We start from the raw sequence: 13030 nt of genomic DNA on the forward strand, positions 1-13030 counted from the left end.
GGGTTAGACCGGTGATTTGGGATACCCTGCAAATATATGTAGTGGTCGACCAAATTTTAGCCGCACCACATTTTGAAAAGTTACAACATATTATTATTTTTTTTTAATATTTTAAAAAAAGTTCAGCAAACCTTCGTAAAAATTTCGAGCTTGTTTAATTAGATTTCCTAGATTGAAAGTGTAAATTCTAGTAGAAAATCATTTATTAGATTTTTTTGTCGAAGAAGCTACGTTTTTATTCGATATAAAAATAATTTTTTGTATTCGTTATATGGAAGCAAATGGAAAAAAAGAGTACAGAAAAACCGCGGTAATTTTTGAGCCATTTTAAACTTGTACTATATTCTATTAGAATTCAGGAAATTTATCGGTTTTAACCGTCCTCATGAGGGAGTTTTATGTATATGTGCAATTATAGGTTATAGTGACCCGATCGCTATCATTTCCATTGTACGTTTTCTCTTACAAATATTTGGTAATAGTGCGAAATTTCATGTTTCGAGCTGCAAAAAATGAGTACGTATGACAAAAAACCCAATATCAGAATAATCAAATGTATGGAGACTATATCGAGCCCTAACCGACAAAAAACGTAAGCGACATTTTTTTCAAAATTTTTTTTTTTGATGCAGAAATTCATCTAGATACTCTCGAATCATTGCTGCATCAAAAAAATAGTTTCGAAAAAAATGGCGCTTACGTTTTTTTGGCGGTTAGGGCTCGACTTGTTGTAGTGAGTGATAACAGTGCCCTTTTCCGAGCAGTGCAATATTGGCATTTTTTAGGGTGCATACTGCAATCAATGTGTAACCAAGCCGAAATCTACACTGCCGGAAAGGAAATAGAGGCCATTTGGAATACGCTGATCGACAATCTTAAAAAAAAAAATGTATAAGAACTTGAAAAAAGAGCTGAGAAATATTCACTCCATATTAATTCTATTAACCAAGTAAGTTACGGAGAACCTCGAAAAAATTATATTAATTTTTGTCTGATTTTATTTCCTCATAGATACGCCTATGTTTATAATTATACAAGCCTTAATACTTACATTATCATGGGCCGAGCAGTCATTTCTGCTTGAAAAGTATTAAGGCACAAAGCTCAAAAGTTTTAAGTATTTTTAAACAGTTTATCGCCAATAAGCTCAAAATTCTTTCACCAAACTTTCTCCAGAATTGTAGGGTTTTTAATACATACGTACCCGTAGATGCCACTACGAGAGTAACCTTCAGCGAAAGCAAGTAATCGACCTGAGAGTAATGTGAAGATTACAAAATTTTACTAGGACTATTCATACTTACTTATAGTCTCTTTTAATTGTTCAAATTTTTTTACATAGTCACTTTGGTTATCTTGGGATTAGTAAATCTATCCTTATTCGAGACTTGTTACCCTTCATTATAGCAAAATTTTTCTGAAATCTTAATATAAGTTGAGGCGGGCTGAGACAACTTTATAATCACATTTGGAAATAATGCGGCTGAACTTACATATGCACATAACTTATTACACCATCTCAACATATTTATTTACGATATTTTATTTCATGCTTTCTTATCAGTTTACAATAAAAACACTAAATTGCCGAACACTTTTGATCAAATTGTCACACACAGACATTTGACCTGTGTCGGTTAATATCAGATGAACCCTTTTAGCACAAAGTTATCTTTTTTTTCAAACCCTACCCCTTGCACTGCCTCGTTATCACAATATCCCTTTTTTGTATGTTGTTTTCATATTTTACTATGGAAGCATTTCAGCTTTCTTATTTCCTTACACTTACTTGTGACTCTTTTTTTTTTAATTTCACTTTCAGCAGCAGTTCAAGTGGCAATCAACATTGTGTGTGAAGTGGGCATGTAAGTGCATATACATATATATGCAATTATATGCGTGTCTGATGTTGATACTGAAAGGTAAGCTTGCTAGTTAGAATTGCATCTTAGCAACGCTCCTATAATTTGTAACTTGAAGTACTCCAAATTTTGTTTTTATTTGGGTTTAAGCATTTGCTTGTACACAACTTAGAACGTAAGCGAAAATTTTCAGTTCAGTGTGCTGTAAAAATGTATAATTGAGGTTTATTATTATTGAGGCTGCCATTAAATTCTATACGGACTCTTCCCCACTTACTTATATCGTTATCACAGGAATCTACTTAGGATGGAAGGTGAAATAAGTAGCAATATTACATAAGAGAAGGTCAGAGAAAAAGAAAGAAGAGTGGGTTTGAATCGAATAGAGGTTGAAGCACACATTTAAGGGGTTTATTTTGAAAGTGGCATAGGTCACATTTTCAAAAAAATTAATTAATGATAACACCAATTGAAATTTTGGGAACTACTGAGGTCCTGCTCGAGAGAAGTTTTAATAATCAGCGGTATAACGAAAATGTTTATTTTGAAAAAGGCATAAGTCACTAAAAAAATCCAGTTTACACAGAGCAAAAGTCAACTTTGCACACAAAAAATATATACTCAGTAAGCTCCCCACTAGCAATTACTATTGGATTCGTATGTTGAATCCTTATCTCGCCGGTTAGCCTATATAAAAAGCTAAGGACTAACATATTTTCGTTTCCTCAGGTTTTCCAACCACAGATTTACAATACTTCATCTGCTAAATATTCACCTTATAATAAGTGGGTATATATACCCGTGAATATATTTTCCTTAATCAAAATTTATATTTTCCTAAATATTTTGTTTGACACTTCCTAATTAGATTCGTTTCGCGAATTGTTTACAGTGCAAGCTTTATCTACGGGCCGATGTTCTCTCTTTGTCGCGGCTTAGTGTGCAAATTGAAGGTAAACTACAAATTGGCACTCTTTCCACAGACGCAAGGTAAGTGCATAACCTCAACATAAAATCTTTTTGTTTTTTACTTCACCATAGCGTAATTAAAAGATAAATAGTTTTTTTGTACTTCACACCCGTGTAATTGCCTTTTGTTTGCTAATTTAATGAGTTTACCAGAGCATACCTAAGGGCGTGCTGAAGCTTAATTTACCATTTTTATGAGAAACCTTTTTGTTTGAATTTGATTGAATGTGCAAATGCGGTTAGAACACACACACACACACACACACACCGGACCGCTAACGTGTAAAAAGAAAGACAAGCAATACTCACCACATCGACAATTTGTATTGTCGTCAAACCGAAAATGAGCTACAGTGGAGCGAATTTGTTCACAACGGCTTGCTCCAGATTGTTGTAGTGGTTGTTGAGCAGGGCGTGCAGCAGGTGTTGCTCATGCGGGCAGCCTTGCAAACTGCAAAAAAGAAGAAAAAATTGTGAAATATTTAAGTAGTAAAAATTAGAAAGGTTTATTTCTACAGGCGTTAAAAGGGTCAAAATACGCAAAAAAAAATGGAAAATGTATGAAAGGCAGCGCAGATTTTGTTAAAGCGATTGTTTGGTTTTCGTGTTGTTTGAGTGCTGCGCGCATTTCTCATTCTAATGCAATGTTAACGGATATACCAGACAACTATAACAACAATAAGAAATTTTTCATACTCTAGAAACCAAAAAATCTGTGACGCCTGTACTACATCAGACACCATGGCGTATACGTGATTGTTGTGAATTGAAAACGGAAAATCATCAACAGAAATTGCTAACGCCAACGGTAATAAGGAATAGCAAGCGGAAGTTGGGCAAAGGAAAAATGGGAATCACGAAAGGTAGCACGAAAGGTAGCACGAAAGGTGGAATCATCAAAATGTGATGAGTCGTCATCAGCGTGGTGGTGGTCGGATAACTATCTAACCCGTGGGGCGTCTCGGTGCATACTGCTATGCATGACGGGGATGTGCAAAAGTGCGGAAGCCAGTGAGTGGCAGCAAGCACGCGCCCCATTGACTTTACTCGAATTTGTAGAGATTTAATTTTTGCCTTCCTTTTGTGTTCGTGAGATATAATTTCCTACAGTCGCCGTGGTTTGTTTTTTTTTCGAAGTTATTTCACCAGCGATTTGTTGCACACTTTAAGCGTCGCCGCTTGCGGCAGCGAGCGAGCAGAAAATTACCACAGATATGCTGAGAAATTTTTGAGTTGCTATTCGTGTCTTTTGTTCCCTACAACTTTGGCTGAGTTATTTGTGTGTGGGTGGATTATTTTTACGGTTGTTACCGTTATTTGATCACTTTTGTTTTGTTTTATTGTATTTTACTTTTTGTGTTATCAACTAACGTTATTGCCCCTGCCATTCAATACGTTTTTCGGTTGGATGTACACTCTACATAAGCTGGCTACATACATACATACGTACATCATTATTCTGCTGTTATTATGTTACAAAATTGAATTTGTTCGCCCCAAATGTGCTGCGATTGGTTTTACTTTGACAATAAGTTTAGCCCGATAACAGCTCTAGTCGAACGGAAAATCACTAACAGCGTTTTATTTGTAGCAAATTTTCTTTTTGCAGGTAAAAATTTGCTACTTCGGTGGCTAACAAAGGACTTTACGAGTGGTATTGTGCAGGAAGGATAGCAGAAATAGCGCATCGATTGGGAAATTTGATAAGTTCATAAACGCGATAGTGGACGATGCTGCTGTCATGTTGCGTGAATGAATTTGTAAGTACATTTTGCGAAAGAAATTGTGTATTTTGGTGTGTGTATATAGTATTTTGGTTAGAGATATGCCAATTATGAAATAAAATGCTACAAATTTCAAAGGAAAAATTTCTAAGGGGTGAAACAAATTTATTGAGAGCATTTTTTTTTCATGAAGAACGTAAAGCAATAAATAAGTGAAACATTTGTAATACCATTTTAGCGCAGACACAGACAAACGACAAGCAAGCCGCACGTTTTATGGTATGATTGCATCCAATTTTTATAGGTCTAAAAATCTTCGTCGCTGAATATCCAAGGTGCGTGTTAATAAATTTTAAAGGAACCTTAAGACACGAAATAGAAAGACATCCCCTACGATCGGCAAAAAGAAAATCGAAATTGCCTTCAAATCAGAATGGTTCCTAAGAGAAAGTTCAATGATTTTTCGCGAGCATTAATTTACTAACAATAGGCTAGTACGTTAGGGTGGTATGGCTGAGATCTAGCTGGTAATTACTATAACTGGGTACTTAAAGTCAATGAGCTTTGGATCAAAAACACGGATATATCTTACAAGACCATCGATGTATAATACTTTCTGATCCGACTGGCCAAACGTCTGGCCAAAAAAAATGTTTTGGAAAATTGCCTTGCAAAAATACTTTAGACTCAGGGGCGTACGGCGCACTTTTCTTTCCGGTACGGTCCAACGTACTGAACTTTTCTTAGTTCTTATTAGTTTGAAACTTTTTAAGCTCCTAAGAGGTACAGAAATGTTTCGATTAGTCTAAGTTCTTTGATATATGTTGCTTGCAGATGCAAAACGAGTCTAAATCCTGGACCAATGTGTGGAAGTATTAACTTTCGACAGTCATTCAGTGCCTACTGGGTGGTAATTATGAAGCGGGTCCACTCAGTTGGAGTGTATTCGCTGAACAATTTGGTATTTTTTAATTGTTTTATTTTTTATTACGAGCACACAAATGATAATAAATATAAAAGGCGTCAAATAAATGCAATAATAAATAAGTAACGAGGAGAACTTCCCAGTTTAACTTAAAAGGAGTAAACGGAATATCTTTGGTGCCCGAACTATGTACAAAAAGAAAACATGCAAAAGCTCACGTTGTATAATTAACTTTTCTTATCAGCCTTTATTTTTTAAATAGATTTACATAATAAAAGTGAAATATTTTATCGGTTGGAGGCTGAAAAATTCATATAAAAAGTGGAGAGGAACATCAGTGGTAATAAAAAATGTGAATGAATATTACCATCATTGCACTTGACGAAAACCATAAAACAGATTTTTCAGTACGTTTAAATATAAGAAGCCAAATAGGATGCGGATGGTCACTGCCAACTCTCATTAACAAGTAAAATTACACGGCGAATAATGGGAAGTAGTTAGCGGTAACTGCTTATGCTTAAACAATGGGGAAGATGATAACTGTTGGCTGGCCGACATTGCAAAGATAACGACTTAATGTGCTTAAATATCTACATACTTACTTACACATGTATGTACAGTAATAATAGTCAACCCATAGAAGGAGGTAACCAGCTGCAACGTCACTTATTTATAAAGACTTGCGCACTTTCTGAAAATGATGAATGAATGAAAGGGGCGCCGTTGTGCAGATAATCCGCGGATATTAAGTGAGTCACACTCAAGATGAGTGGCCACAGGTGATAGCAAAGTAGGATAAGTAGTAAAGTGAGTGAGACTCACCCATTTAGCAGAAATTTCAACCCAAAAGCAACTCAACTTGGATTGCGCTCTCTCGAAGCGCACAAATGACCAAACATTAGCAGCTAAAGCGATTAATCGCCTAATTAAATTCAAATTTCCATTGCTTAGCCGGTTATCCAATTGCTTGCCATTTATGTGCGTGGAAAATCATAAATATACGTGGAGGAAATTTGCGTATTTCAAAGCCCAAAACATTTGATAGTCGGAGGATAAAAGGACATTGCTACAAGCTGGAAGGATTAAAGAAAATTGTTCATTGATCATTCTTGTGGCACCAAAGCATTGTGAGAAAATACCATTTGCTATTCTAAATTCCTATAGAAAAAATACATGGTTCTAAAGAAGTTTTACGGGCAAACCTCTCAATACTTATATACTTTACATGAAAAAAACATAACAAGTGTACTTATTTATAAATCCGAGTACAATTGTATAAGTTCGAAAAAATGTGAATGCCCATGGCTACTTATTAGGGTGGTCCATAAATACACAGGCATATACACTTTTTGGAACTTTCCCACTGCGTATGTACATAAGTATGTGGCGTAAATGATATAAATTTTTGCAAATGTCATAGGAGAGAAAAAAACCTCTATAAATATTTAGCAAAACTATGAATACAACAATTTACAACAAAGCAAAACTCCATACAAGTCGGAACAATTCCATACTGATTAAAAGATTTCGCATTATTTATTGTATTTTTTATTTTCAATGAAGTTGGCCTCTTTCGTGCTCACAAAATTTTACATTCACTGAATATAAAGCGGAAAAATTAAACAAGTACTTCAATTTAATAAAACTTAAAGTATTTAAAAAAGGTAGACTTAGCAACTTTTCTCTAAAAGCTAGCGAAATATGTTTGAATACAATCTGCGGTTCCTTTATTTAGCCGGAAAAAGGGTTCTTAGACTGTCATCGAATAAGTAGAAAAAATATATATATTACGTAGCAAAAGAAAAATGAAGGTTTGCTTGCCAAAGCAGATTGCATTGCTGTTTTGTGGTAGCGCCAAAAGTAAATCTCAAGTGTACCATAAATCACACTCAAATACATGGATGTGAAAAAAGGCTAGGTGAAAAAGCAGATGACCAAAAAAAACAAAAAAGTGCTTTCTAAAAGGGGGTGAAAAAACAAAGGGAGCAGAAATCTTTCCCATTTCTGTATGTTACCTTACATACGATTACAGCACATACAGTTAATGCGCTTTAACGATAAGTTTCCTCTGTTGGAAATAAATGCGCGACAAATAAATTTGTTTTGCGCAAAAGCGAATAAACAAATGCACTAAAACACATATGTACATACACTTGCACATATAGTTATGCGAGTATTATGGAGCATAAGTGGCTGGAAGCATGTAGCTTTCTTTACTTACCGCTTCTTGGCTTATTATTTGACACACTGTGGTAATACTTTGCTGATTTTTGCGCACGAAATGCTATTCGCTCCTTGCCATTAACTTCTTGTCCTTAGCGCTTTGTGACTTTAATTTTAGATATTCATCTTAATTGTTTGGCATTTAGCATCCGCTGGGGCGAATTACGACTAACTTAATATGGTGCTATGCGTCAGGCGACAGACAGTTAAGGTCAGGAGGCGAAACACTCGAGAAGACAAATGTCTGCGTCGGGAATAAAGTGGCTTGAACGGACCGAGCGGTTCGAATTCCCTGAGACTTGAAATGTAGTATTTTTAATGAATGTAAATGGAGAAATGCATTCGTTTGGCGTCGAGGTGTTTTGTCTGAAGTAATTTGTCTGCCTATATTATTTGGAGGATTGTGCATGTGGGAGTAGCAGTTAATGGAAAAATGGAGTTTCTTCTTTGAGAACTCGCACGTCGTTGCCGTAGTGACTAATTGCCAACTGAGCGCGGTTAAACTGAGCTTAGGCAACACGCCAAATCATAACCTGAACTGGTCGAGGAAACAAATCCCAAGTTTGGCAAGCGATTCAAGACCCTGAAGTGGCCAATAAGAAAGTCTGTAACAAATCTTACTACTCGCCCTGTTAGGGTGAAGGAATTAGCCTTATGTTACCAGCCGTATACATATTTAGCGAGGTCGAATAAATTAAGCAAGCTCTACTAGGAAGTTTTGATGTACCCACTGTTTAGCATGGATCTAGTACCACCCGACTACCATTTTTTTTGGTCCCCGCTTAGATGGAGTCGGGTGAAAATCTTTTGTGCAGAGATTCCTAAATCTCTACAGCGATAGAGGCTTGGTTCTATTTATTACAAAAGGTATGTAGGTGAAAAGGGACAGATCTCTTAAAAAAAAGTCGTATTTATGATCCTATATACTTGAAATTCGGTACACGTATTACAAATTACAAATATAGAATAAAATTTAATGATTATTTTACAGTTCGCAAGGTGTTTCAAGACGCCGTAAAGGAAGTGGTTATTGGCTATATGTACATTAGGGTGGTGGAAAAAAAGTAAAGGCGGAATTTTAACGCTCCCACCCCCTAGGATTGCTCTAAATCGAAAAAATATTCCCCTTTTCTATTTTGAATTAAAAAAAGAAGTCGCTAAAAGCGCCAGAAGTTTTCCATGTATTTTATATGGAGAAAAACAATGTTTCGTAGAAATGGTATCTAATTCTCGAAAATCAATATTTTGCGAATCAACATTTTTCACATGCATTTTTGGACCACCCTAATGCACATACATATGTATATGCTTAAATAAATAAGAAATGCTTGTATGTTCCTACTCTTAAAACTGCGAAAGTTCTCTTCGGTTTGCTTTTAAATTTTTAAAATATTTCATTCCTTTCGGTTAGGTTTTTTATTAAATTTTTGTCTGTCTTAATAGGGGTGCCGCCTCTCTAGAAATTTAAAATTTTTCATATATGTGACAGAAGAAAGTTGTTACTACAGAGCACCAACAAAAAGGGTATTGCAAAATATTTTAAACTTAGCAAATCGGAAGGGTTTTAACACAAACGTGTTTTAATAGAGTTGCCACTTATTTCATTTCCAGTGGAATATATATCAATAAAGATACAACTTACCTTAGAGTGCACTTTATATTCGCAAATATTTTAATTTGAGGCAATAAAACACAAATTACAAAATTGGTATTTAAAAAAAAAAATGCTATAACTAATAGCCATATTTTCCTTATGGAAAAACAAGAAATATTGTATAACCTCATGCATTCGGATAGAAAGAATATAAGAAACTCGACATAAAAATTTGCCGATAGTTGGCATGGGTGTCGAGATATTTGGAGAGTCCGTATTTATGGTCCGATTTACCTCATTCTTATTTAGAAAGTTTGTTATAAAAAATATTTTTTTGCATAGAAACTATGTATCCAATTTTAAAGGGCTGTCGGAAACTTTCAATAAAAATTCATATAATACATATCGCGCACAAGAAATGGAAGAGAAATTTTAATCTTTCAAGATTTCTTAAATCAATATGACGCTCTTAAGAAAAAATACGGGGATGTTTATTTTTTCAAGCAAATTTACAGCAACCGAAAGTACTTTATTAAGAAACGTCATTGATTCTAGCATAAATATAAAATTAAAACCAAGTGATTCAACGACACTTTCTAACGAAGGCAATAACTACAATGAAATAAACGAACTGGAAAAATTAAGTAAATTCGAGTATTTAGTTTATTAAAGTTCTACTCAACAAGTAAAAGCAACATAAACAAAACTTGTAAAATTAATTGCAGCTTAAGCCACCGTCTCGTGTTCAAAAGGCAAAGACAGTAAGCGCGATTAAAATAAATAATAATAAAAAGAACAGACATGACTTATATAGGTGAAAATGAGACAGGAGAAAACGTCTAGCGAAATGAGCAAATGGTTGAGGAAAAGTTACGTCAAGCACACAGACAGACAAGTCGCAGATAGCGATGCTTCTTTGCTTTGCATTTTCTGTTGCCATTTTTTTAAATTTTTTTCTGTAAATCTTCCTTACAGTGGCAGTGGCAAAGAGCATTCACAGCCATCAACAGTATTTCCGCATCAGTGACATCTGATTTAATTTATTTAAAACTGAGCAGAGCAAGCGCAATGCCTAACGTCACGAGATGGCACACACAACCAACCATTCAACGGTTGGAGGAGAGGAGAAAATTGCTAAAAATTTGCAAGGACGAAAGGACGAGTACCTGACGATTAGAAAATGAAATGCTTAAGCATAGAGCGTTGACTTTGAAGGGAAAGGGAAGTGGAGTATAACAAATTTAAATTAAAGTCAGTGTGAAGGGATGCTAACATACCGACTCTGGAAATGACTTGACAGTCTTATCACTTGTTAAGCAACGAGCTTAATGAAGGAATGTGTGTTTTTTTTTCTAAATGACTGTAGCGGGGAAAAAACTTAATATTATTTTAATTTCAAGAATGTTTTTTCTTAATGCCGAAACAGTACCTAATACATGTTGGTATTATACGACGTATTTAGCTGTATTATTTAGTCTATCAGTCAGGCGTAAGCAAGTTTGGAAGTGATAACATGGGAACCTCTGAGTATAGTATACTCAGATATATATTTTTTTTTAATAAGCAATTTACATGCTTATGTCAAGTATTTATTAATTTGTCTAACAAAAAAGGCTGATTGATTTCTCTTTGATGCACAAATTCACTGAGAACGTTTCTATGGAATCATCAAAGTGCAGAAGAAGTTCGAACTGAATATTAAATTTTAACAAAAATTTTGTTCTCAAAAAATATGTTTGAGGAGCAGATCAATTTTAGAAGCTGGTAGAAATAATGGCCCTAAATGCTTTATTTTTAATTGCCAAATAGTATTTTACCCTGAAGTGTCTGCGGACTTTTGCAATTTAAATAAAATACCTACATACCCACTCAAAAGGAATGAAGAACAAAACTGTTGCTTTTTAACTTCAAACGAAATTTCTTTGTTAAGCAATTTTATGCTAACAAGTTTGAACTGTTTAATACCAAGTAACAAGAATACCTGTACATCGAAAAAATAAGACGCTTAAAATAATAATAAGAAAAGGACATTAAAAGATTAACAAAGCTTTGGAAGTTTCAGTTGTAATGAATTCAAAATAAAAACGAAAAATTTACGGTAACAAAGGAAATTCAAATTGTGAATTTTAACATAGAATTTAGCGATAATGGAAAGCGCGTGGTGGCAATTTCGGAAAGTTTCGCTGAGGGTAATTAAACAGCAAGTGTAACATTGTGTTGGTTTATTCTTAATTTTGGTTGTTTTTTTTTTCTTGTTAACTAGGAAAGTTAAAGGAAAAGTTTAAGGCAGCGAAACAATACAAATGGTTTAAAATTTGTTTTAACAATTTGTAAAGTTTGCGAAGCGGATAAAAATCCAGTAATAATATATAAATATATTTTTAATTTCAGAATGAAAATTGTTAAGAGCACACGAGTGCGTAACGCCTACATAAATCTGCTTAGCATTGTGGGAGTAGGGGAACAACGTCAGGGTAGTATACAGCGTATAAAAAATTTTTAAATTTGCGTGCTCGACTTCTCGCAACAGACCGCGTTATTATCTAATGTGAATTAAAGCTGATGGTAATACCCCACTTAGCGTTGCCACTCAAACAATTTATTCCCACAAAAACTAGAGCAAAGGGAGCTTTTACTCATTGAAATCAGACGGTAAATTGCGATTTGCGGAATACCTCGACTCCAGCGCCAACTAGCGGATTCATTTCTCCTAAATTATATACTTATTTAATTTCTTCAAAATCGGAGGGCAAGCCCAGAGAGTTTATGAATATATCGACCAAAGTGTCAAGTAGCGGATTAATTTTTCGTAAAAGTACTATTTCTAACCGCACCTACAGAATATCGTTCGAATTTCATTAAAATTGATAAAAATTTTTGAATATTAAAAAAAAAATGTATCAAAACTTTTAAAATATTTTTTTGGTGTACAGTCTCAAACGCAGCTTACGAAATTTTAGTGTTGCAAACATGAACATTTTATGGAAGGAAGTACGCAAACCCTGTAAGAAATATAAGTACAGTGCACATCAGATGTGTATGCGCGGAGGTTGCAAAAAGCGCGAGATGGAAGACGCAACTCAGGCAGCTTGGACTAGGACATTCTTAGAATCTAGAAAAGGCCATTGTTCTTCAACATTGGTTCAAGCAAACGAAATCGGCACTCAATAGTCCTATATGATTCATGATTCCCGCTATAGTATGGACGTGGTTGTCTTAGGTAAGACCTTTTGGGCACTCAGCTCTATCCATCTATCTTGTTAATTTGAATTTAGATAGGTTATTGTTTGGAGGAAGATAAACCTTGGAGGGCCAACTAAATTTATTTGATTTTTTTTTATTGAACTAACTGCTAAGTTTAATCGCACAAGCAATATTTATTTTATCTGCAGCTGCATGTTAGTCATTGACTGGCATGTATATTTTTAAGCTACCTTAACTAGTTCAATGGCCTCAATGTACTGAAATGATTCCTTTTTAAGTGCAAAATCTATGCACTTTTGAATGAATTTCCATCATCTATTTTTAACCGTAAACAAAAAAGTTAATTATTTTTGCTGACATACATACATAAATACATATCCCTTATAACACATTTCCCACTTTGTTACCAACTAATTAATGCTTTCCTACTGTGAATCTCAACTATTTTGTATTTTTTCTCATTACCTGTCTCCACATTGTCTTATTAGCTCTTATTAAATGAATTTCTGGGATTTGTTTTTTCTTT

At 34.6% G+C, this 13030-nt stretch overlaps 1 pseudogene; it reads right to left on the reverse strand.

Moving 5' to 3' along the window:
• The window catches only part of LOC118749527, a 38292-nt pseudogene extending 34006 nt beyond the window's left edge, over window positions 1–4286 (reverse strand).
• Between the last annotated feature and the right edge of the window lie 8744 nt (window positions 4287–13030).

The sequence above is a fragment of the Rhagoletis pomonella genome, unplaced genomic scaffold, assembly GCF_013731165.1.
Source record: "Rhagoletis pomonella isolate Grant_MI unplaced genomic scaffold, Rhpom_1.0 Rhpom_scaffold_00018, whole genome shotgun sequence".
In the NCBI taxonomy this organism is placed as follows: Eukaryota; Metazoa; Arthropoda; class Insecta; order Diptera; family Tephritidae; genus Rhagoletis; species Rhagoletis pomonella.